The sequence below is a fragment of the Heteronotia binoei genome, chromosome 9 (assembly GCF_032191835.1).
Source record: "Heteronotia binoei isolate CCM8104 ecotype False Entrance Well chromosome 9, APGP_CSIRO_Hbin_v1, whole genome shotgun sequence".
Classification (NCBI taxonomy): domain Eukaryota; kingdom Metazoa; phylum Chordata; class Lepidosauria; order Squamata; family Gekkonidae; genus Heteronotia; species Heteronotia binoei.
The window spans coordinates 33,836,650-33,862,915 of record NC_083231.1 but is presented as its reverse complement, the minus strand read 5'-3'; positions in this window follow the sequence as shown (position 1 = coordinate 33,862,915).

The window sequence follows — 26,266 nt, the reverse complement described above, 5'->3', positions numbered from 1 at the left end:
CCCAGGGATAAAATAAACTCTGCTATCATGTTATGATGAGCAACATGAGATACTTAACTTGGCCCCATTTTAATACGCGCAGCATTATATAATCTTTGCAGTTACAGTGAGCTCTTCATCAGAGTCTGCACCTTGAAAAGAAGAATTCTGCATAGGCCAAATGTGTGTTTACAAAAAAAAAAATTACTCCATGGTGCTTTATCTTCTGTACACTAAGCCTGAAATGTTACCATTACCTTATCTTGTAACTGCCTGATGTTCTTGTATTTTGCAAATTATTTATTGATTGTCTAAAAAAAACCCTACTTGTAATCTGGATTATATATCATCATCAACCTTGGATAGAGATCCAACAATATGTAGAATACAAAACATCCTAAATATTAGATAAATTCAGTGGATTATGGTGAAGGAACATGGAACTGTGGCTATAAAATATGATTATATCATTTCCCATTGAACTTTTCTCTTTCTTTTTATTTATATCTGTTCATAGGCAAGTTGCAGCTACTGTGACAAAGGTATTCTGCACATGCTTAAGAGTCACTTCCTCTTGTTATTATTTCATCTTTTTTTATAAGTATAATAGATACCACAAAGACCACTAGAGGACATCACACTAAATCCAGGGCTTTTTTAAATAGCAGGAACTCCTTTGCATGTTAGGCCACACACCCCTGATAAAGCCAATCCTCCTGGAGTTTACAGTAGGCCCTGTACTAAGAGACCTGCAAGCTCTTGGAGGATTGGCTACATCAGGGGTATGTGGCCTAATATGCAAAGGAGTTCCTGCTACAAAAAAAGCCCTGACTAAATCACAGCATAATGCAAACAATAAAGCAGGAATTAAAGGAGATCCAGTGTGGTGTATAAGGCAGCATCATGTGCTCAGTGTAATAAGACCAATGCAATAAGCAACACAAAACACCTACAATGAAGACTGCCTCAAATTTCACAATTAGCCACAAACTTGTTAACTTTATTAAAATGCCCACTGAACAATTCCGTTTTACACACTGGACAGAACAACAGATGTGTACTGGGAACTATAATAGAGTTATTCTTGAGTGGAAGCAGATACTGATTTGTGCTGTGGCAAGCAATTTTGTACGTAGGCTTATGTTTCTGAGTAAATACCCAAATGTGTGGGTGGAGTGCTGCCAAAAAGAATCTTTGGCCAAGAGCCCATAATGAGTTTCAAAAGGCTGGATTTATATCACATGTTCAACTGTACATGCGTAGAATGTAACATGAAAAGTACTCTACATATTTTTAAAAAATTAAATGTACATTGCACATGGATTGTACATTGTATTCATGGTAACTTATGACCAGAACTACAGCAAAACCTCATCACTTAAGTATGTTCCAATTTAGGGATGGGTATGAATTGGCTCATGAACTAAAGTTCAACACAATTTTGGGCAGTTCGTGGTTCGCAAAACAATTTTTGTGGAAGGGTAACAGGCATGAATGTTTCACAAACTTCTATGCTGTTTGTGGTGGTTCATGAATGAATACATTTTCAGACACTGTCTCCATTCCAACTATTTACAAAACACCAAAGCAAAAGGGGGGGGGGAGAATTCACCAGCCTTGGGAGCACCAATAGAAGCCCTCCAAAGCTTAACAGGCACTGCTGACTGCCCAATACAGAGTTCCCAATCTGCTCTATGGAATCCGAATGCTAAATATCATCTCAGTTCTACCTCTCGTCTATTGGCTGTTGGCAGTTAGACAGAGAGGCAGGAACGTGTTAAAAGCAGAGCACATTCTTTTATTCCTGGCTGTGAATGTGAACACATCTCACTGCTGGGGTTTAGATGTTAGGTGGACTCAAGGCTCTGAGTCATCCTAATACCCCACTGGCCAGCTAACTGGGGGTGGGAAGCAGCCTGGGAAAGCAGAAGAACCCCCGCTGGGACCTGGGGATTGGCAAGCCTAACCAGGAAGCAGGCAGTTAATAGGCAAGTGGCTATTTCTCTTGGAGTGTACAATGCAGTAAACAGTCCTTATGATGACCAGGAGCTGGGCAGCTAGAGACACAGAGGCTAGGCCTCAGAACTTGGAAGGGAAGCTGAGAGTCCTGACCCTCCCAGTAGGTAATTATTGCAAAGGTAAGGTGGTGGTGGCGGGTTACCAGAGAGAGAGAGAGAAAAGCTTCTCCATGTGTTGCAAAAACCTTGGAGTGCAAGCTGGAACAGGGCCTGTCACACCCTTGTTCCTGGCTCAGCCCCCAATGTCTCCTGGCTCCACCCCCAAAGTCTCCTGGCTCCACCCTCAAAGTCCCCAGATATTTCTTGAATTGGACTTGGCAACCCTATCCCTGGTGCTGTTTTTAAAATAGTGTGTCCAGGACAGTGAAAGTCTATGTGGCACAGCAAACCACAACCAGCATCACAAGGGCCTGCAGACTCAAGCAGGCCAGTTCTGCCACAGTTTGAAATTTAAATTTGAATTGAAATGTTGGCATACATACTTAGTGCGAACTCTGTTATCACTTTACCAGTATCTTAGGGCCACTTTCAATGTGACATTAGGAGGCCTGTGAACTTATCCCCCAAAGCTTTATACAGCCTTACTAGCAGCCACAATAGGAAAGGGAATCCAGATGTAAGACCACATTGTATGTGGGGATGCCTCATTTTCTCCCCTGCTAGGTTTTCCCACCTTGATTTCCCTCACTGCTATTTGCCTTGCAGGGGAAACATGCTGCAAATAGCAAGAGTGCTCCTAAGCAATCCTTTTCGGTTGTCTTAAAATATTACAGCCATTATTAACTGGATTTGTGAGTGTCTATCAAGATGATACAAATTTAAACAGTGAGGTTTCTACTACGTTCAGAGGAGACAACTGCCATTCCTTCTCTTATAAATCTATTATTGAAAAAATGAGTCATTAAAATGCCATCTAGGCATCTGCTACAGCAGTAGAGGATCATTATCCCATAATAGAAGTAATTCTTGCATCGGAGAGATATCAATGGAAAATGTACTGGGAAAAGTGAACACTTCAGTCCAGAAATTGACTATTTTGTGGAGAAGTCTTTGTTCATCCTTCTGAAGATATATATAGACTTGATTCTTACAAACCTATAACAGCAATTTCTGGATTCTTCTCACTCTCTCAATAGCTTTTACTGATGCTGGTCCTATAAAGTGTCACCAGTAGAAAGGACTGAAGTACTATCACTAATCAAGTTTCCCTATAACCAGAACATAATAGAGAATCTGAATGCAGAGTGGAATATCATTCAATAAGCTGACGAAAATTTGACTTAAATAGTATTTCAACCTGATCTTGGTGCTATTTTTCCAAGAATGAGAGGAATGAGAATTCATCTCTTGCTAGTTCCAGTCACAATAGCTAGAACTGAATGCTCTTTTCCAGCATGGAATTGAATTCTGTGTTCTGAAAGAAGTCCCCTTTTGCCTAATAATGTGATTGAAGTAAAGCATATTGAGGGACTGAAACTATCAGACATGCATCAAGCCACTGAAAAGGAATACTGTAATATTTAGAGAATTCATTAAACAGAACTATGGTCATATACAAGAACCCAAGAAGTATACAGATGTCCTTGGTTCTATTTTTTTGTGATATATTTAAAAAGAATAAAACAGTCATGGTTGTGGGGGGACCCCATGTTTTACTGTGGCATTATATAGCCTGAATGTACATTCACCTAAGTGAAGCATTTCTTGTTGGAAGTCAAGGACTGTATGCTGCCTCTTTCCTCAGGCAACCAAGGAAGACAACAAGAGAGTCAGGAAGATAGAGAGGCCAGGCCATAGGGAATCCTTTCTTTTCTACTCTGCTGGTATCCCTTTGATGTTTAGACTGATACTTTCAGGAATTTTTCCTTCTTCTGGTTTGCCCCCCTCATCCACACTTCTTCACCATGACTTTCCATCTTGACACCATGGGAGCAGGATCCTTTCCTTCATCTCCATCCATCTAGTTAGTTAGATTAGGGAATCTGACTCTCCTATTTCCTATCTAAAGAACAGAGTTCATATAATAAACTCCTATATTAGCTTTCAAATACAATGAGGCTCTGTGTTACTTTTATTATCATGCAGCACACAAGCTATGACCAGATGGAGCTCTGCTGTGCTTTAAAGCCTTTGAGCATTCTGCTAACCACAATTCCTAACATATCTCAGTAACCACAACTGGTAGATCAGATTTTTGAGAGCTTGTGGATGCCTTCACAATCCCTTTTTTTAAAACCATCAGTATTTTAAGTGCTTTCAAGCATTCTCAGAACCTCACGTAACAGAACCATTGCTCTTTAGCTATCACTGTAGCATAATCCACTGTGGTCACTTGCTCAGACTATATTAATGGTGGGAAGAGTGCGTCTATATTTTAAATTACGTCTGTAGCTCCCTTTCTTCCAATTTTGAAAATTAAGTTCCTGTTGCATAGCTGTACAATGCCATTAAGAGACTGGAAAGGTACTGCTGTCATCAACATCTTTCCTTTTGTGCTTCCTTTTAAATATCTAATGGACTGCAATAACCTGAAAATATAAGCCAATGTGAGTCTTGACAATCAGTGAATTCAAGCTTTGGTGCTTGGGGAGGTATGTTTGTGCATTCCATAAGCCTCTATTGTGTATTTTTGTATTGCTCGGAACAATGTTTTCCCCATGGAAATAGTTCACATATTCAAAAGAGAAAACAACATCCTGTTCACATGTTACAGTGAACATGTTCATATCTTATTTATAATTTAGACTTCCAGCCTGCCCTACCCTGCACCACAAGGCTCAGAGCAGGTAACAAGTTTATGTATGTGTGTGTGTGTGTGTGCGTGTAGAGAGATATATTAGCAATCCGAGATTAGTGCAATGTAGGCACTAATACAATTTATCCAGGTGAGGTTGTGCAAGCTGTGTGTTTCCAAAAGCTGGAACAGAATGCAACGGATGGCAGGGTAGCAAGAGACTGGGGAAGGCCAAATTAGATGGGAACTTTGCTGCCTCAATCATATGTTTGACAGAAAATGTCTGTTTTACAGGCCCTGAGGAACTGCATCAGGTTCCACAGAGCCCGGACCTTATCTAGAAAAGCATTTCACCAGGATGTGGCCAGATCCAAGAAGGCTCTGTCCCAGGTTGAGGCAAGACAAATACTTTTTGGACCAGAGACCACCAGAAGGTTGTTGTTCAGAGTGCAATGCTCTTTTTGGGGAGAGACTGTCCTGAAGACATGTTGGTCTCAGACTGTTTAGGGCTTTGAAGGTTAGGACCAAAACCTTGAATCTGATCTGGTTTTCAGCTTGGAGTCAGTGGAGCTGGCAAAGCATCGGTTGTAAATGGACTCTAGGTAGAGTGTTTTTAAGCACATGTGCAGCTCCATTCTGGAGCAGTTGAAGTTTCCAGGTCTAATCTGAAGCAGGGGTGTGCAAAAAAAAAAAAAAATAAATTCAGAAATAATTGAATTCGGAAATATACGAGGCCAAAATATTCAGAATACCGTATATTTCCAAATACCGATACTCGTAATAGCCGTATTTACGGTAAATGTACGGCTATGTCCAATTCCTGGGGCACCCAAAGCCAAACTTAACTTCACACCAGAGAATCTCTATAGGACCCAAATGCACTACATCCATCTATATACTCTATGAACCCTGCTGGCCTGGAACCAATATAAACCCAGTTGCCAATGTCACTGCCACACAAAAAACAATCTGCTCAAGGTCTACTCTGCAGACCTGTCTGCAGCAAACCCAGATGCCAGCTCTCCAGCCCTGCCCCAAACAACGCAGGGAGAGCTGGCCAAGCACAACAAGCATGCTGGTTCTGGGTCTCTCACCCAGATGCCAGCTTCCCTGCCACAGAACATGCAATCTACAGATGCCAGCTCTCCAGCCCTGCCCCAAACAACACAATTCTCAAACAAGAGAAGCGGTGGACAGATCCAAACAACAACAACAGATCCAAACAGATCACTGAGAAAAAGCCAAGAAATTCAACTGTTAAAAAAGTGACCTTTTCAACAATAAAAAACCTCAGGCCAAATCCAATTGGAAGCCATTATATGGGAGCTGTATATGGCTTCCCATATACTTCCGAATCAATATTCTCCCATAGCCTCCCTGGGATCAGGGAGGGAGGGGGAGAGGAGCCCCAGCAGCCAATCTAAAGCATGCATTTGCAAAATGCATTGCAAATGCATGCTTTGCAGAGCTGTTGTGTAGCTGGTGGCTGGGCTAATCCCCCAGCTATCAGCAATATTATTGTTCTTTTGTTCTGTTTCATGGATCACTGTGGCTAAATCAGGGCAAGACAGGAAGGGAACTAGCTGCTGAACTTGGTGCAGATGGAGAAATGCCAGTCTAGCATCACTGGTAATCTTTCATCATGCTATCCAAATCACCAATACACATGCACCCCTGTACTATTTAAAGCATCCTTCTGTTAGCAAGGAGAAAACATATGTATTGTGGGGTATTAATTTCCAAGATATATTCCAAGGAATATTTGTGTGCAGCTCTCCCCCCCCCTCCTGATTTTCCCAACTTTATTGTATCTTTTATGAAATATAAACTAGAATTTAAAAAAGCAGAATAAAACAAATTTACATCAGCAGAATAACCTATCAAAAGATTAATGAGAAGCTAACTACTGTATATTAAACTTTAGGGACACAAAAGTACAGCACAATTGGGACAAGGAATCCCATTAAAATCTGTAGAACAGTGTAAATTCAATAAAAACAGAGTACATTGTAAGTCAAGGATAGATAGGGAACTTCATTATCCAATAGAGGTCTCAACAGAAGGCAAGATCAGAGGGTGCTTTAAAGGTAAAGCCACTTGTAATAATTAGTGTTGGGTGGAAGGATGTTCTTATTCACCATACATGGGAGCCCAGGAGCCCAGGTGAGGACAAACTTTGAGTAAACTGTGTGGAATCCAGCTTGGGCTTAATGTAAATAGTCCATAATTTTGAACATTATAAACTGATCCCAGATTTTTTCATACCAAATCTGCAATGTTGGAGGTGATGGGGATTTCCATACCATTAATCAGGCAGCAGCCAGGAGAATTGAGGTGAGGTTCTTATGAGCTACTGCTTGAGTGTGCAGCTCTGAAGATAAGGAGGAAATCGGAGGCTGGTCTGTTGCTCATGAGTCATTATCATGAGTCATTTGTTAAGGCCAGGTTATCAGAGAGGATATCCAATGGAGGTTAAGGCCAGATTATCAGGGGGGTATGCCAATGGCTCAACCAGTCCAACACTCTGTGCCACACAGTGGCCAAAAAAACAGGTATCATCAGGAGGTTCACAGTGGGGTTAGGACACTAGAAGCCTTCCCATTGTTGCCCTCCCAAGCACCAAGTATACAGAGCATTCCATCTATGCCCTGTGGCTAATAGCCACTGATGGACCTCTGCTCCATATGTTTATCCAATCCCCTCTTGAAGCCATCTATGCTTGTAGCTGCCACCACTTCCCATGGCAGTGAATTCCATGTGTTAATCACTCTTTGGGTGAAGTACTTCCTTTTATCTGTTCTAAGCCTACTGCTCATTAATTTCATTGAGTGCCCACAAGTTCTTGTATTGTGAGAAAGGAAGAAAAGTACTTCTTTCTCTACCTTCTCTTTCCCATGCATAATCTTATAAACCTCTATATTGTCACCCCTCAGTCATTGTTTCTCCAAACTAAAGAGCCCCAAGTACTTTAACCTTTATTCATAAGGAAAGTGTTCCAACCCTTTAATCATTCTAGTTGCCCTTTTCTGCACTTTTTTCAGTGCTATAATATCTTTTTTTAAGTGTGGTGACCAGAATTGTATTCAGTATTCCAAATGAGGCTGCACTATTGATTTATACAGGGGTATTATGATGCTGGCTGACCTCTTAGGTCCCTGGGGAAAATGGCTCTTTGGTTGACTCCTACCAAATCTGGCTTTTGCATGATTATTGGAGGAGTTGCTTCACATTCCTTGCACACCCTCAGTGTGACTCACTGTCATTTTGATATCAGTTTGATCCAGACTCCATTTTTCCTTGCTAGGCCCATGCTAAGATGTGCATGTATTATACAAGAATCAAAAATAGGAGTCTCTTGTGGGGAGGAGTGCTGGGGCTGCATAATATCTGTGTGCATCTGTAAGAAATAGACAACATGCACACAATTTAAAAGTAAAAAATGGGGACCAGTACTAGAATAAATGTGGAGTTTAAATTGCATGCTCTTGTGTATATGTGTCAAATATAAATTAGAATTACTCAATATACATACAAAGAAATGCAAGTACATTCTGATTGTACATGTATCACCGTAATTTGTGAACAGGGCTCAAATGATGATAAGTTAAGTCAGGCTCATCCATTTTCATAACTGAACACAAAATCCAACAGTGCTACTTTTGGGCTTCCAGTGCCTTAAAGAGGGTAAATGATTTCTTTTGCTTCTGTGCAGTCTTGATGGAGCATCTTTTATTTCCATAGTTCTATACCATACAACAAAAAGCTATTGGTGAAGGATGCATTTCCTCCTGTTACCATACTGTGATCTCTACATTTATTTATTTATTTTATTCTATTTATATCCCGCCCTCCCCGCCAAAGCAGGCTCAGGGCGGCTTACAACATAAGATCCCAAGAACAAGTGACAGTATTAGTTATTATTATCCATCCATGCATCCAGGTGACAGTATTTATTATTATTAAGTATTCACTTCAATCAAGACATGATTGTAGTATGTACTGAGGATTTGCTGTGGGCAATGAGATGATACCAGTTATTTTACTTCATAACGAAGAAAACCCAATTCAATAGCATTCAAAATTGAATTGCTGAACTTCAGGCATGTTTCTATTTCATCTTTTATATACTGTACCTTTCATCCATATTTCTCAAATATTTTGCAGTTTACAAATCTGACATATCTGAATGTTGTTTACTCCCAGAGTACATGTCCATATCTTATATTCCTTTGACAATATGAACAATTGATACTTTGTATGTCTCAGCAAACCTGTTTGGCAGATTTTTTATTTATTTTTATTTATTTATCTGGGATTTATATCCCGCCCTTCCCATCGAGTGGCTCAGGGCGGCTTACAACATATATAAAACTAACATAAAAGTATAAAATTACACTTTAAATTAACAATTCACAATATATAATTAAAATAAAACATTTGTTATAACTATACATAATTAAAACAGCCAGCAGTCGTAAAGCTACACTCCATTCAGCTTCAGGTAAAAATTCAGTATACAATATACAGCATTCGGTAGTCGGTATACAGGGCCGTTAGTTGTGGGCCAGCCGGAAGAGGACTGTCTTACAGGCCCTGCGGAATTGGGTGAGATCCCGCAGGGCCCTTACCTCCTCCGGCAGCTGGTTCCACCAAAATGGAGCCATTACAGAGAAGGCCCGGTCTCTTGTGATCTTCAAGCGGGCCTCCTTTGGCCCGGGGACAACCAAAAGATTTTGAGATCCCGATCTCAGTGCTCTCTGGGGAACATGCGGGGAGAGACGGTCCCTCAGGTAGGCAGGTCCTAGACCATATAGGGCTTTAAAGGTAATAACCAGCACCTTGTATCGAACTCGGTAGGATATTGGCAGCCAGTGCAGCGCCCGAAGTCCCGGCTGAATGTGCTCCCACCTTGGGAGCCCCAATAACAGCCGGGCGGCGGCGTTCTGCACCAGCTGCAATTTCCGGGTTCGACACAGGGGCAGCCCCATGTAGAGGGCATTGCAGTAGTCCAACCTCGAGGTGACCGTAGCATGGATCACCGTTGCTAGATCGTCGCGTTCCAGGAAGGGAGCCAGCTGCCTAGCCCGCCTAAGATGGAAAAATGCGGACTTGGCAGTGGCTGCTATCTGGGCCTCCATAGTTAAGGAGGGCTCCAGAAGTACCCCCAGGCTCTTGACCCTGTGCGCCGCCATCAGCGGCGCACCGTCAAAAACCGGAAGGGGTATTTCCCCCCCTGGGCCATGACGGCCCAAGCAAAGGACCTCTGTCTTCGCTGGGTTTAGCCTCAGCCCGCTCTGTTTGAGCCACCCAGCCACAGCCTGTAGCGCCCGGTCCAGATTTTGTGGGGCGGAGACCGGCCGGCCGTCCATAAGCAGATAAAGCTGGGTGTCATCAGCATACTGGTGACAACCCAGCCCGTACCTTCGGGCAATCTGGGCGAGGGGACGCATGTAGATGTTAAATAACATCGGGGAAAGACCTTACCTTGCTTGACATTCACAATCAGACTGTGAAATGATAGACATGTTCACACTGCATTGAACAACTCAAACAGCTGCCAGCCATGAAGTTTGCAGCTGCCAATTGTTCACTCACAGGTGATCAGTGGATCAGCTTGGCAAGGGGTTCTTATCCACCCCTCCAATAAAACAGTTACAGAGTGAAGTTGCAAAAAGGGGCAGGAACAGAAGCAATGTTCTTCATCTCTTTGTGGATCTTTCCTTTTCTCTGAAGCCTCAGCTGACTCTTCCAACCCCCCAAAACCCTCAGCTAGTCTGGGAAGCAGCAAATTTTCCAGGATGGGAAATCATAAGAACTTGATTTCAGGTGGTCAGCTGGGATGTGTTTCCCAATTTCTCTCCCTTGAAAACCTTTGCTGAACACAGAGCAAAAGTTCCCAAGCAGAAGATGAGAAGTCAATTGCCAGGTAGACTCTTATCAGCTGGAAGCTAGATTCTGTTGGCTGCGAGTAGCCTCTTTGTGTGAATACAAAATAACACCTGGGATCTCCCAATCTTCAAGGGCCACAGTGGAATCAAGTCTTGGCAATGGTACACATACATTCATTGCATCCTCATTACAGTCATTTCTTCAGTGAAAAAAGCAAGTCACAGTGAAGAACCGAATTCATATCTAATTAGTATTAATTGGGACCATGAATCTTATAAATGAAAAATAGAATGCGTATGTCTGGCATTTTATCTCAATTCCCCTCCTAGTTAAGATCTCCTTCATCAGCCTTTTAAAAAGATATCTCTGCCTTTCCTAATTACTGGTGCAAATGACGATCAATCTCTTCCATTCTTAAGTCCTGAAGAAGCCCATGGAGACATCACAGCTTTCCAATCAGTCATCCTTTATTATTTCCCCTCCTCATTAATGGGTTGCTCAATTTGGAAAATATCCTTGGGGAGGGGAGCAAAAATATATCAATTTTCTTGCTATAAAGTCTTTTGTGGCTGTTTTCCACAGTACCTAATCACTGGACATCTCATCACATTAAAATTAAGATCACACTGAAGGGAGATTTTTTCCCTTCCAGCACGCTCCTTTTGGCTATGGCACAGCAAAGCACAAAGGACTTTATTTCACTTTGTATAGTATATGTTACAGCGATAGTCAAAACAGGAAAATTCAGTTGTCAAGGCTAATATGTAACCCTTCCAATTCCAAATGTGTTTAATATTTTTAACTTTACAACATTATTCTGTTTATCTGTCAAACATGTTCCTAACTCTATCTAGAAGAAGCATTGTGTATCCTATATGTTCCTTTCCTTCACCATTCAATGAACCAAGTTCTCCAAGATTATACCTACCCAGGCTGCGCAAACATTATCCTACTGTATGTAATATGCATCTGTTTGCCCTGTGCCACCTTCATCTTTGTGGTAGGCTAGGGGATTATGTGACTTTGTAGACTATAGTATCTCCTAAAGGAGCATAACCTCAAATTCAGGGGATTGCTGATGCTCTGTATCATTTCTAGAATAGCAAACCATCTCATCCCATGCTTGATGTTATAGATTAGTTTCATCTGATATGTATGTAGAATAATTTAAAATATGTGATGAAATATTCGAGAAAAACCAATATGTGTATTGCAATATTTTTGGTTATATATGATCAGATGTATATGTGGCAGAATGAAAAGCTTGAAGGAATCATTTAGCCAAGTTTTCTAACTCTGATGGTTAATTAAAACATGCTCTATATACATTTTGATTGACGATGGTAATGGTGATAGATCTTCCTTCTGGCTACCATGTGGTATTGCTTTGGGAGTTGAGGTTATATTTTAAATAAATATATTCATATATTTATATTTTAAATAAATAAATTTTCTCACTTCTTCTCAACACTGTTACCAGTTCTCTCTTCTGTTCCTTTAATCATAATCAGCCTACCACAAAATCACTGTTCAGCCAGTACAGTGTGACTTCCTGTTCCCTGTTGTCAGTGAGACTTGTTGATTGACATTATAGATACCATGAACTGTGTTGCAACTTCAATAGGAGCACATTATGCATTCACCTATAGGTTGACAATTCAGTCCATTCAAACTCATAGACCTACACCTCATGAATAGAATGTGAGCCAAACTGGTGTGTGGTTCAAGCATCCCTGCTTCACACACAAGCCTACTAATGAGGCTGCATGTGTATAGAATTTCTTATATGCTTATATCAGCTTCTGAATAGTCTCCCTTATCCTATTGGCCCCAAAGGGCAACATGATTCATGCGCATATTTAAGATCATCCACTTCTTTTGCTGCCCTCACACAATTCCAAACTTTATCTGCAACCTCCAGCCCCTCTTTTTTTTTTTTTTTGCCTTTCCCCCCCATTCATAACTTACTCCAGCAATATCTGATTTTCTCTTAGAGAGTTCAGGGAGGGAGGAAATGTCACAGCAAATGAGATTTCTAGTAAGGAAAAAAGAAAAAAGTGGATAGAAGTTGTGGCCAGGAGCTGCAGGAATCCAACATGATGTGCAGCAGTGTCTGCAATAGCAATTGCTTTTTCAGTCTCCAGGGAAAGGTTGGGCCTTTCTTCTTGCAGAAACCCAAGTGAACGGAAATGAGATATAATGTATGTAGAATTCCATTAGAAGGTTTATATGTGAGCATGAATCTCTACAGTTTCTCATCCACAACATTTTACAATACTGCTCTTTTCCTATAATATACTGTATTAAATGAATCCTACATACATACATACATGTACAGGCATGAAAGATGGACAATGAAGAAAGCTAACAAGAAAAAAGTAGATTCATTTGAAATTTGGTGTTGGAGGAGAGTTTTATAGATACCACTGACAGATACCAAAAAGACAAATGTGAGGTCTAGATCAAATTAAGCCTGAACTCTTCCTAAAAGCCAAAACGATTAAACTGAGGCTATCATACTTTCATCATACTACAAGAAGACAAGAGTCACTGGAAAAGACAATCATGCTCGGAAAAGTTGAATGCACTAGAAAAAGAGGAAGATCCTTTCTTTTCGCAGAATCCTTTCAATTTTAAACTGTTTTTATATAAAGAAAAGCTATGCTTTAGATTACAGTTCCATTGATTAGGAATAGGATAGGACAGATATTTTAATTCAGATGTATAGCAATATTGTAATAGTTTTATGAACAGTGGGAATTTTATTCCAGTTTTCCTGAACATAGGTTGCAATTAATCATATACAAAACTGAAAGTAGGAAAAATTCAAATGTCTTTGATAATGCATAGATTCTGAAGTCCCTCTTGGTTCAGCAAGTATGCATATTTGCACATAAGGTGCAGTCTCACTTGCACATAATCTTATGCTTGCAGACTGCAGCGTAGCTGCTAGGCTGCATGAGCAGAGTTTGCTTCCCTGGATGGGAAGAGTCAGGGGGCGCCCATTTCAGCGCACAGAGAAAAAGGCACTCCTCGTCGGCTCTTTTGTCTTGGCAGATGATCGGCCTTCCCGCCCACCCTGCATGTTATGTGGGCAATTTGCTGGTTGCCTCCTTGGAGGAGCTGGGTAGGAATTTTTTTACACCTTGGCTGATTGGTAGTGGCTGGTGTGCGTTTTTTGCCTACCCTACATAGCAATACAGTGGATTGAGGATTTGGCTATCGAGAGCCACTGTTAAATAGGCGGTCACTTTAGTGGCAGGTTTTTGGGGTTTAGGGCACTATGCGGCTAGGGGAGGACTGTGAAGCATCCCCCTTTGGGGGAATTTGGGGTCTGGCATGATCAGCCTTCGGGTTTGCAGACTGTCCGGGAGGCTCGGCTAGAGGGTGCCTATCTGGCGAGATGTGCATCTGGGTTTGGGCCCTCTGGTGCGTACCTCCCTGCTGGGCCTGCCTGGAGGGAGCTGAGTAACACTCAGCTCCGGCTGGGTCTCTCGCCCTTTAATGGCAGGGGAGCGGTCGCGGTGACCCCTAGCTCTGGCCAGGCCACTGGTGGGGTACCCTTGCTGTTTATTAGAATATTGAATAAAGTGGCCCAATTTTATACCAATACTCTGTGTCTGACTCTTTATTCCATCCTTGGGGAGCAATATTTTGATCCCCTCCCTTTTTTTTAGCAAGGCATCACAGAATTCTAGATTTTAAAGTATATGGAAATTATCACAAATCTTAAGAGAGCCTTATGAAAAATTGATTCCAAGTCTACAGTAATATGAATGACAGCATAAATTAGTTCAGTTGCCTGAGGAACTGTACACCCTCCAGTTGGGGTATTATTTTTATCACACACTAATCTTTCTTGGGAAAGTTACAATTTATATTTAGTTATGAATTTATTTTGAACTTGGTGGTGGTGGAAAGTGCGAGCTTATGGTGACCCTTCATGGGGTTTTCAAGACAAGCAACATTCAGAAGTGATTTGCCATTGCGTAGTCACCCTGGCCTTCCTTGGTGTTTCCCATCCAAATATTAACCAGGGCCAAGCCTGCTTACCTACTGATATCTGATGAAACTGGGCTAGCCTCAGCCATCCAGGTCACAGCATTTTAAACTAAGCCCTTTCAAAACACAATTTAAATAGAATCCTGAAAACATGGGGGATGAAGTCACCACTTGCTGATAGTTTTTATGTCATTAGCAAATTACATCTGCATTGTGCAGTGAAATCCTATGTGCAGAGCCACCTTTCTAAGCCAATGGTCTTAGAAGAGTATAACTGCTTCACAATGTACTGTAAGGGATTCTGGTCTCTTGTAATTCACTCACTTCTGGCTAGCTATGAAATCAGGATTATTGCATTTCTATAGTCAGAATAATCCTCCATATTCAGGGCCAGGTGAATGAATTATAGAGCTTGCATTTGTTGTTTTATCATGTCTAAAAGTACTACTTACATCTTCATGACTATTACAAAAGATCATTAGAAGCAACATCGTGAAGGAAGTCAAGGTGGTGGGGGGAAGGATGGTTTATCAGAGAATAATGAACCAATGATTGTTTCATTCAGGCTTTTCCCTTAGTGGCCAATTTCCAATGGTTGGCCAATTGCTCTTTGTTACCTAACTCTTCATTTCTAGCTTTTAAACTTGAATAATTTGGGGGTGGGGAACATGTAGAATAATTTCAAAATCTTAACATTTGTATACCCATGGGTGCCGGCTGTAGTTGCCATGGAGATGGGATGTGATGATGCGGTTCATGAAACATCATCTTTACTAGTTCCAGTCAACACTAAATAAGTTTGAGAATATCTCTCTCCCCTAAGCGGTGACATCAATGAAGAATCATTAATTCTCTTAGCGAAATAAAAGAAGGCTGGAGCAGCTAAGTATATGGAATGTTAGAGGAAAAGACGATTAATTAGGGGGTCTCCATAGCAACAGGCAGGTTCCTATTTTTTTATCACATATATTATTGTTTTGCTGTGCTCCTGTCCTAATGCGGCCATATCTCATCCAATAAATAACAAATTACAAAGCATTTCCAGGCACTGAAAACAAACTGGCACCAAGAAAATACTGAAGATTCAGGAGAGTCAGGAGATTTGTAGATGGCAGTCTTCAAGCAATATGCTGGTGGGGAAATTTTTCATCCCTACAATAGCCAAACCAGATTGGGCAATTTTGATAAATATAATATCTGCATTATCAGCTAAAAACAATCAAAGGGGTACTTAAAACTGCCAACCTTTTAAATTCTGAAATTCTTCTACTTTGAACAAAGGTATACAAAATACAAACAATGCAAAAAAAAAAAAAACCCTCCAACAACAATAACCCAGGCATTATGTATCATAAACAGTACAAAAATGGAATTACAGAAGTAGAAAATAATGTAGTAAGACCAAAATAGTACATACAATAAACAGTGGAGTACCATCCTGTTCCATTTATAAAAGCACCCTCTACAGAAGAAGATATTGGATTTATACCCCACCCTTCACCCTAAATCTCAGAGTCTCAGAGCAGTTTACAATCTCCTTTTACCTTCCTCCCCCACAACAGGCAGCCTGCAAGGTAGGTGAAGCTGAGAGAGTTCTCCCAGAACCTGCCCTTTTAAGGACAACTCTGTGAGAGTTATGGCTGACCCAAGGCCATTTTAGCAGCTGCAAGTGGAGGAGTGAGGAATCAAATCCAGTTCTCTCAAATAAGAGTCTACACACTTAACCACTACACCAAACTGGCTCTTGTCACTGTTTCTTTTTTAATCCCTACAGAAAAAATTCTATTTCACATTGGCCCTTTCTACACTTAGACCTCCCCCCAGGTTTGAATTTGACTTGCACTTGTTTACCTTGCATATAACCTGGAACTACAGTGGGACAAAACTGGGCTGGACTCAGTATAATGTAGAAATTGGGGGGAACCAAGATAAAAACAGGTGAACTCAAGTGTAGTAATAGAATGTCAGTTCAGGGACAGGGTTGAACCAGGATTAAAGTCTGGTGTAGAAAGGACCATCATCTACAGACTGATAAACATGCAGAGAGTGTGTGCCTAGCCCAGGGTCACCCAGAAAGCTTCCGTGGGATGTGAACCTCGGTCTCCCATACTGTATTAGGACAGTCTAAGCACTAGATAAAATTGACCATTGCTGTGAACTTTCTCATCTCTCCCTCCTTCCACCACTGAAACTTTATATGCAGCATGCAGTGGAGCATCCACTCTTCCACTTGCATCTGCTGAAATGGCCTTGGGTTAGCCATAGCTCTGGCAAAGGTTGTCCTTGAAAGGGCAACTGCTGTGAGAGCCCTCTCAGCCCCACCCACCTCACAGGGTGTCTGTTGTGGGGGTAGAAGATATAGGCGATTGTAAGCCGGTATGAGTCCCTGATTGAGAGAGAAGGGCAGGGTATAAATCTGCAATTCTTCTTCTTCTAAGTCCAAATGCCCCCCCCAAAAAAAGCTGATATGAAAGTATGGTGAAGACCTAATTTAAACACAGGTTATGACTCCTTATTTCTGTGTACACTAAGGAGCAATGTTGGTGGTGGCAGCCATTTTAAGCCATTTGTTTAGTTCTAGGTGCATTTTTCTCCTACGAATACCTTTGTGATCCTGGCATGGCATTAATCAGAATGAGCTTTTATTACGTGCATCTATATTCATAACGTCTTTTGCATCCTAAACACTCAAGTGATGGATTCTGATAGCTTGAGATGGCACAAAAATATGACAATTTGTCATGCTCTATAGCACATCTCACTAAAATATTAACTACATGGAGAAATAACACCATGATTTTACAAGTTTATTTTCAACACCAGGAAGTCTCATTTGTCACTGCTAACAAAGATATTCAGTATATACACAACACTGCTGTGTCTCTAAAAACGTTCACAGAAATATCCTGCAATGACCTAAATGTTTGGTTCCAAATATGTACAAGTAAAAAATTAAATAAATAAAATCAAGTTCATAATCAGAATATCCTCCTATCTAATATCACAATGTGGAACACTTCTATATAGTCCTATACCTTACTATGAAGCCACAACTAGGAGTTTATGAAAATAGTTCACAGGTTCTATAAAACATGCCTGCAATAAACATTGTCTACTGGTGTCTTCTACCCATATTACCAAAAAGGGAAATTAAAAAAAAATGGGTTGAGCAGTTTGGTCTGTAGCTATCCTAACACCCCTTCTGATTGTTACATTAGTGGCATGGATATTCCACCAGCATGAGCCTCTTTGGGGCTGCTGTGCACACATCCAAAGATCTAATTATGTGGCTTCTTCGACCTATACTAGGCCCAGGTTAGCCCAATCTCATCCAATCTCAGAAGCTAAAATGGGTTGGCTCTGATTGCTGTTTGGATGGGATACCACCACCAAGGAAGTCCAGGGGTAGTTATGCCGAATCAAGCAGTGGCAAAACACCTCTGTTCTATCTTGAAAACCCTAGGGGGTTAGCTGAAACTTGATGACACTTTCCACCACCAAGAAGTAATACAATGATGGTGTCAGAAAGAACTGCATTACACACACTTTCCACATGGTATAGATACATTATGCTTCATCAGGGAAGCAAGGAACAACATAGCATGTGGGGACTTTAGATTATGTCCTAGTGAGGCTGAGAAATCTCCCTAAAACAAACAGGGCAATTCAGGGACTACAGGATGTGGTTTGTCTGTACAAAAGGGAATTTGTGGAAAGTGGTTACTGTCTGCACTGACCTTTGGATATTGTTGCATATATAGAAGGCATTTGCTAGCCTAAGAAATAGCAGAACTGACTGTGACCACTGCCCATTGTTTGATGGTAAGAGGTTAATTTTATGGTTCTGGTTCACAATTCTCATAGACCTTCATGAGATGGATATGTGTAAACTCAGAAGGAATAAAGAGTGCTCCTTAAAAACGGCCTCTTTTACCATCAGCCAGAGCAGCTAATGAGCCAGTGTCTCAAATGCTGAAAACAAAGATGGGATAGATAAAGGCATTTCAGTGCATTCCATCACCAGGACAACCTTAACCTCTGAAATAATTGAGATGAAAAGGAAAGAAAGCTGTGAAATATTGGAGGATAAGAAACTCAACATAGGTAACTAAGGGTAGATGGGAGCAGGGATTATCAGAAATTGTGCTTTATATTTAATCTGAAATTTTTTTTCTCCCTCTCTTCTTTGAAGAACTTTAAAGGAAAAAATCAATACCCACACTCCTTGCACAACTAGCTAATAACAGATATATACTGTTTATATAGTTTCCCTTGCAAGTTCAGAAGGTTAATTACACAAGTAAAAATATAAATTGTTGAGAGGCTATTGAACTGTATAAACAAAAGTACTCTGCAAACAGTATATTACCATCTCTGAAATTTATTTTTCATTTTGCTTTACCTCTGTAGACAGCAGTAAGGATTTCCCCTCTCCCACACACACACACACACAATTTGTTGTGCTTATTTTTTTGCTTAGTGAAATCTAACAAGTTTGTTATTTGTATGAGAAGTCAATTAGGATAAAGCAGGAGATTTCAGAAGTTTTGAATAGTTTTTGAAAGGTGTTTGCTTAGGAGCAGAGAAAGGCAAATAAATACACATTTGAAAGATATTATCTCTAAAGTATTCCTCGAACATACGTTTAAATGGTTAAGTCTATTTATTCCTGGAGGAGGGGGATAAAATAACATCTGAAAACTGTCCTAAGGCTTTGAATCAGTGAGGCTTACTTTCTGGAAAATATTCTTAGGACTACACTGTTAAGTCATCTGTATAATTATTTATCATCTTTGGCTAAACAGCATTTCCAGTTTCTTCACTGTTAAATGAATGTAAACATTGTCATAATTATTGTATGTTATGACAATGCACAGAAATAGAAACAACCATCCTGCTATGGGAGTGATATGTCTGGTGTATGACAAAATAGAACAGGGTCTAAAATAAGTAGTAGTTGTATTTCTTTTTTCATGTTATGTATTTAATTTATAACCATGTTGTAATTTACTTTGAGATACATACATATATATATATATATATATATATATATATATATATATATATATACACACATACTTTGAGATACATACATATATATATATGGGGGGGTTAGAGAGGTATGTTGCCTCCCTCAAATCTATCTAAAAAGCAACAAGTTCTTCCAATCTCATACTCATATTTTGTGAAAAATCTCATTTTCTTCTAGATCCTCATTTTCCTTCAACCAATCTCTACAATGATGTACACTTAGATGAAAATTCATTGAGTTGTATCCTACCAACTTTTTCATTTAATTTTACAGAGTTGTCCTCTTCACACAGCCCTGGTTCCATGTAACTTTCATTCATGAAGGTCCCGTCATTACTTGCATAAGGTTTTCAGTAGTCAGAAGAGGACCCTCCTCCCTCTTTCAATAGGAGAGGATTGGTAAGATATCTGTTTTGCAGGAAACATTCTTTTTTTGTTGTTGTTTACTTTTTAGAACATTAAAATGTTTGCACATTTTTAGCTCATGGAATTGATTCCCCCAGACTGAACACCCCTTAAAAATGAACACTTTTCAAAAATGTGGATGATATGTCCCAGGTTTTGGAGATTCCAAAGTCTTCTTTCCAGTTTTTGGGGATTCCAAAGTATATACTTTTTTTTTTTTCATTTTGGCTGAATATTCTGCCAAATTGCAGCAGTCATGTCAACAGCCCTTCATGTAAGCACCAGTGCATGTAAAACAAATACATTCATTTGTGAGCATGGTCCAGCTGTGAGCACCGTGCAGTTCAGCAGCATTTCACCTGGGGGAACCATTGTCATGTCTAAAACGGTCCAGAGTCCAAACAAACCAGTGCCAGATTAAGCCCTGTGGAGGTCCCTAGGCAGTCAAAAACTTGGGAGGGGGGCTCGCAAATTATCTCAGAGTCTGAGCGCTTGTCCCACCACCCAAGGCCCCCATTGCAGCCTGCAGGCACCTTCTTAAAAGCCCCTTTTACTAAGTTGTGGGGGAGAGGCAGAGAGAGGCAAACTTGGTGAACACACCAGTAGCAGCTGCACCAGGGGGAGGGGAACTGGCCTGGGGCTCCTAAAGACCTGGGGGCTCATAGCTAGTGCCTACTTGGCCTAATTGTTAATCTGGCTCTGAACAAACTATAACTGGATGAAACCAAAATAGTCAGAAACACTGGTCATATTACAGTGAACACATGTACAATCTATGTACAGTGTACCGTTGATTTTTTTTAAAAAATGCATTGAGGTTTTCTAACATTACATTCGACATATATATGAGCTAAAAATGTCTTTTTTTTTTTAAATAAAAATTTTTATTGTTATGTATTCCACCACCAATCCACCTCTGTGAGAGTCCCAGGCCATAGATACATTATAATATTCCATAAATTTATCACTATTAACATTTCGTCCAAATACAACTCCGTCACTCTATTTAAACATCTTATCCATTCATTTTCTTATTAACCAACCAATCGTCTTAAATTGTTTAAACTTTTCCAAATATCTCACCATCTTCCTAAACCACCCCTCCTCCTGTTCCCTAACCTTTAATCCATTCATTCTTCGTATCTTCATCGTTAAATACTCCAAAATAATTATACTATTCATTCTATCCCTCCAGTGATTAATTGTCAATTCCTCAGCTTCTTTCCAATTCCTTGCTATCACTTGTCTTGCTGCTACTAGCATCAAATTAATCCATTTACTATCCTCTTTTGATCTTAATCCCACACCATCCAAATTAATAATTGCCATTGCTTTGGATATACTTATTTTCCATCCCATAATCTTTGTCATCTCTATGCCAACCTGCATCCAGAATTTTTTCACTAAGGGACAATCCCACCACATGTGACTGAAAGTTCCAATTTCTCCACATTTCCTCCAACAATTTTTACTCCCTGATTTAGAAATATAATACATCTTAATGGGTGTATAATACCATTTCTGTATCATCTTCAATCCCTGCTCCTGCACTAACCTAGATGTTGTAACAAAGGGAGGTAATCTAAACATCCTCTCCCAATCTTCATCTAAAATTTTATCTCCAATATCTGCTTCCCAATGTTCCTTCAAAAATTCTCTCGGGGATTTCCCTGTACCTAATAAAATCTTATACAATTTTGCAACTATTTTTGACTTATCTTCTCTATACTCTTTCACCAATTTTTCAAAGGGAGTATTAATTCTTTTACCAATATTTTTAAGTTCTTCCTCCTTCAGCAATGAGGAGATTTGACTTTTTAACAACCAATTAATATTATTCAAAATATTATACTCCTCTTTCTTCACCCCATCAGTACCCCAAACCTCTTTCAATTCTTGAATCGTAATCCTCTTCAGTTTATCTCCTACTTCCTTTGACAGTGATCCCCTTAATGGAGCAAATTTATCATAGTACCACATTTTAATAATAGATGATATCTCCGGAGCGAGTTCTTTCTTCCACTTCTCCCATACCCTACTGGGCCCTATAAAGGTTGACAATTTATCACCTATCTTCTTCCTCCTTTTCGTTCTATCAAATAAACTTTCCTTTCCTCCTACTACCTCTAAATTTTCCTTTTCTATCCCGTTCAGCTCTTCTCCTAACTCTCCCTCCAACCAAATCATTAAGTGCCTTAATTGATATGCATCATAATAGTAAATTATATTGGGAATCCCCCATCCCCCATCTTTAATACCATAATATCTATACCTATTGGCTGTCCTTGGTTTCTTTGATGCAAAAACAAATCTATCTATATTTTAAAAAAAAAAATATGAGCTAAAAATATCACATGCAATGCATGTACATGTGATTTAAACCCCACATTTATTCAAGTATTTGTTGCTAGTTTCATTTGGAAAGTGAATGTGCACTGGTTCTTTCTTGCAAACTGGTATAGACATATACAGTACATGAAGGTTGTATGTGAATTCACTGTAATATGTAATCCCCCATAAACAGAGATTCCTTTAAAGTACATACCTTTTAGCAATATGGGATACATCATCTCTTGGACTATGCAAAGCCTCTCTAGATACTCCCAGGTGACACCATCTCCAGTTCTCCTACCCATTTGGGGGCTAGCCTCAGTCTAGAAGGAAAGGGGTTGCACTTACGGGTTTTAGTGCTTCATCATCAGTGGGGTCCACAGAGCTTGTCTCTAGCAGCCCCCCAAATTGGGTGGTTGGAGGGGTGCCACAACTGTGGTACCCCCAGGGGGGGCCCGGCAAGGGTTCCCTGACAGCAAGGAGCTTGTCAGGAGCCGGTGAGAATGATGGCAGTCAACCCCTGAGTCCCCTGTCGCTCCAATGCTCCACCGCACTCATCGCCATGATGGCAACAAGAGATGAATGCCCAACTTTTCCTTCATCTTAGCAACTTCTCTAAGTGTCTTATTTTCTACTGCAATTGCTGAAACTCTACCATGTAAGTAAGTTTACAATCTAACCGACTAATAGAATTCTTATTATAAAACCAAATAGGGCTGTTCAAAAGGAGGGGGAGGAGGACAATTTCCCCCTCCCCCACAAGAGAGGCTTCCAAAAGGGGAAAAACAAACTGTTGAAAATTGGCATCCTTTTCTCTAGCGTTTTTAATTGGAATGAATACAGACACTCAAATTGATTTGGTTTATAATTAAATAAGCTACAATTGAAACAGCATATTATAATACAATCTGAATAAAAGCTGAATATTTTTCTAAGAGAATTTATCTGATGGGGGAGCAGAATTGGTGTGGTTTGAACTGGAATGTAAGAAAAAAGCACACGGCAGGAGTAGAACTGGAGGATAAACTAACTGGGACTCTGAGCTATTTATTGACTTTTGTTATTGGACTGAGTAATTCGGTGGAAAGATGATTTGGCAAAATGAAGCAGAGGATAAAAAAGGGGTTTTTTGCTACCAAATCTTCTATAAAGCACAGAATCGGTCTTTTAGCGGAGTTAATAGAAAAGCGGGTGGAAAACTTTCTTCTGAAGTACAGCGAAATTGAAAATATACATGAGCAGGAATGTCAAGAGATCCCAGAAGTGTCAAATGAGTGAATTGGAAAAGTGAATAAACAGCAGCCTGGAAATGCACTGGATGAAATCAAGATGGAGACCACCTACACAGTTTTAAAAGAAGAGCGGAAATCGCAACTTATTAAAGCTGTTGCAAGAGGAAGTGACAGTGTGTGGGCCTTATCGTTCCCTGCAGAACAGATGAGCATGTTGAGGGGAGAAGCTATATACTGCTTCAAAAAAGTCAAAACTTGGAAAGCCTTTAAAAAGAAGGGATTATAAACTGTGTCTTTATATTTGGTCACCAACTGTATGCTATTTTGAACCGGAAAGCTGGAACTTTATAATCTGGAGGTTTTATACTTCATAATACAAGCAGAATAACCCAGTAGAGACTGTGTTGTAGAGACTGCATTATTTTCTTCTTAGGCAAAAATAAATATGTATGGGGGATGGGGTCATTATGGTTAATCAGGCCTCCTCTTCTTAAAGTAATATGATAGTTGGATAGTGTCTTTAAAAGTTCTTAAATAATTTCTGAATAATTAACTTACACAAATAGTTGGTTATGTTTAACTAACATTAATGAAGAGAATATAGATATTATATGATATCAAAGATTTGTTCCTGAATTCTAACTTTGGAATTGGTTTATATTCTCCCTAGGCAAAAAAAAATATGTATGGGGGATGGGGTCGTTATGGTTTATCAAGTCTCCTCTTTTTAAAGTAATATGATAGTTGGAGATAGTCTCTCCAAAAGTTTCTAAATTTTTGAATAATTAATGAATAATTAACTTCCACAAATAGGTGGTTATGTTCAACTCACATTAGTGAAGAGAATATAGATATTATATGATATCCAAAATCTGTTCTTGATTTCCAACTTTGGAATCGGTTTATATTGACATAGACAAAGTATTGTGCTCTTATTTTCAACTCTTGTTGGAAGCAAATAAGTTAGTTTTATAGATAAAGAGTATATTCATCTTACCTGTATATGCTTACTTCTAATATTTTTAAGACTATTCAGTTAGTTTAGTTCTCTTGTTTTTCTCTTTGCTTTTCTCTCTTTTTTCAATAAGTGATTTGATCCTTGTTGCATCAAATATAAATAACTTAGATTTATGCTATAGGTATTAGAATTGTATAAAAGTTTGGTTAAAACTCAAAGACTTGCAGGTAGAAGAAATTTGGTATATATTTTTTCTTTTTTTGTTGTAGAACTATAACTGAAATATTTTCTGTTTTTCTCCTATTTCTCTGTTGTATTCCCCCCTTTTTTCTTTCTGTATTTCCCTACTATGTCTTTTCTTCTACTTAAAACTAATAGAAGAAAAGGGGTTGCTTTGCCCTGTTCTTTCCTCTTCCATTGGGGAGGGATGATGGCTCAGTGGTAGAGCATCTGCTTGGGAAGCAGAAGGTCCCAGGTTCAATCCCTGGCATCTCCAAAAAAGGGTCCAGGCAAATAGGCGTGAAAAACCTCAGCTTGAGACCCTGGAGAGCTGCTGCCAGTCTGAGTAGACAATACTGACTTTGATGGACCAAGGGTCTGATTCAGTATAAGGCAGCTTCATATGTCCATATGTTCATTCTGTGCTGGGTACAGTATACTGCAGTTTGACTTCAACCAGTGAAGTCCTAAAATCAGAATAGCTCTCTATGTTGAAACAGAAGTAGCATGATGCAAAGTTTCATCGTATGAACTCGATCCAACAGACTTAACCCAAGTGGCTTCTGAATGTAATGTTCACCAACAACACACAGAAACAGGGAAATAACAGAAACTTTTTAATTTTCTCCCAGTTATAAGGGAATAAGGTTGTTTAGAAAAGAGGATATGAACTATTTACAGTTATAACATAGTCTCTTTTTTTTTGGGGGGGGGGATTCATTTAAGGTTACAGTTGATTATTTAGGAGTGCAGAGAGCACTTAACAGCAAAGTTTTTCCCAGAAGTTGGACTGTAAGGGTGCGATCACATGAGAGATTTGGCCTGACCTAGCCATGCCTCCCATCCAGATTTAATGTATGCAATCACACTCACATGTCTGCCTCCAAGTCCTGCCCATGCCTACCTCATTTTAGGATGGGCTGGGGTTGGATTAAAGTTCCTGGTAGAAAACCTCTAAAATGTATGTAGGGTGTGTTTCCCAGCTGTCTGAATGGCTGGACATGTGATGCCCCCCCCCCCCCCCCACAATCACATGTCTGAATGCTCCTCTTGCATGTGTGGGGGACTGTGTGAATACCACATCATGGATTAAAGAAAACTAACTTTTTCAGAACAGGGATACTGCTGTGCCAAATCTCTCATGTGATCCCACTCTAAAATGCCACAGCCTTCTACCAAAGGCCCACTCTTCTGGAAGCAAAATCCTATTTCTGCCCCTTTACTATATTTGCCTGACAGCAAGCTTCCTGGAACTGGTCTTTTCCAACTCTGGAGATGCCAGCCCAAACTAACTGAAAGAGTTTCCTTTTTTCTCTCACTTACCGCCTCCCATACGGTTTCTCCAGTCCTTCCATACATCCCAATTGGCTGCTAGCTGTTCTGCTCTTACAGCAAACAGGACTAAAGGAGGGTTGGTAGGTTTTCTCTCTCTGCCCCACCCCCTTTCCTGAAAAGGCAGGACCATCCA